Source organism: Arachis duranensis, chromosome 9, assembly GCF_000817695.3.
Source record: "Arachis duranensis cultivar V14167 chromosome 9, aradu.V14167.gnm2.J7QH, whole genome shotgun sequence".
NCBI classification, from domain to species: Eukaryota; Viridiplantae; Streptophyta; class Magnoliopsida; order Fabales; family Fabaceae; genus Arachis; species Arachis duranensis.
The window spans coordinates 45,521,657-45,522,741 of NC_029780.3; the positions used below are offsets into that span (position 1 = coordinate 45,521,657).

The 1,085-nt window shown below is 40.6% G+C and overlaps 1 non-coding gene across 1 annotated transcript; it reads right to left on the bottom strand.

Moving 5' to 3' along the window:
* Nucleotides 1–249: 249 nt before the first annotated feature.
* On the bottom strand, nucleotides 250–357 carry LOC127742310 (small nucleolar RNA R71). Its single transcript, XR_008003498.1, has one exon. It is a non-coding gene; the product is annotated as a small nucleolar RNA R71 (small nucleolar RNA).
* Nucleotides 358–1,085: the final 728 nt, after the last annotated feature.

Sequence of the window (1,085 nt, forward strand, 5' to 3'; positions counted from 1 at the left end):
CAGAATTGCAAGTTCTATGGACTTCCATTGGAAGATCCTCATTAGTTTTTAGCTGAATTCTTGCAAATCTGTGACACTGTCAAGACTAATAAGGTTGACCCTGAGGTCTACAGACTTATGCTATTCCCTTTTGCTGTAAGAGACAGAGCTAGAATATGGTTGGACTCATAACCTAAAGAAAGCCTGAACTCTTGGAAAAAGCTAGTCAATGCCTTCTTGGCAAAGTTCTTTCCACCTCAAAAATTGAGTAAGCTTAGAGTGGAAGTCCAAACCTTCAGACAGAAGGAAGGAGAATCCTTCTATGAAGCTTGGGAAAGATACAAACAATTGGTCAGAAAGTGTCCCTCTGATATGCTTTTTGAATGGAGCATCATAGGTATTTTCTATGATGGTCTGTCTGAACTGTCCAAGATGTCTTTGGATAGCTCTGCTGGAGGATCTCTTCATCTGAAGAAGACGCCTACAGAAGCACAAGAGCTGATTGAAATGGTTGCAAATAACCAATTCATGTACACTTCTGAAAGGAATCCTGTGAACAATGGGACGAATCAGAAGAAAGGAGTTCTTGAGATTGATACTCTGAATGCCATATTGGCTCAGAACAAAATATTGATCCAGCAAGTCAATATGATTTCTCAAAGTCTGTCTGGAATGCAAAATGCACCAGGCAGTACTAAGGAAGCTTCATCTGAAGAAGAAGCTTATGATCCTGAGAACCCTTCAATGGAAGAGGTGAATTACATGGGAGAACCCTATGGAAACACCTATAATCCTTTATGGAGAAATCATCCAAACCTCTCATGGAAGGATCAACAGAGACCTCAACAAGGTTTCAACAACAATAATGGTGGAAGAAATAGGTTTAGCAATAGCAAGCCTTTTCCATCATCTTCTCAGCAACAGACAGAGAGTTCTAAGCAGAACGCTTCTGACTTAGCAACCATGGTCTCTGATCTAATCAAAACCACTCAAAGTTTCATGACTGAAACAAGGTCCTCCATTAGAAATTTGGAGGCACAAGTGGGTCAGCTGAGCAAGAAAATTACTGAACACCCTCCTAGTACTCTTCCAAGCAATACAGAAGA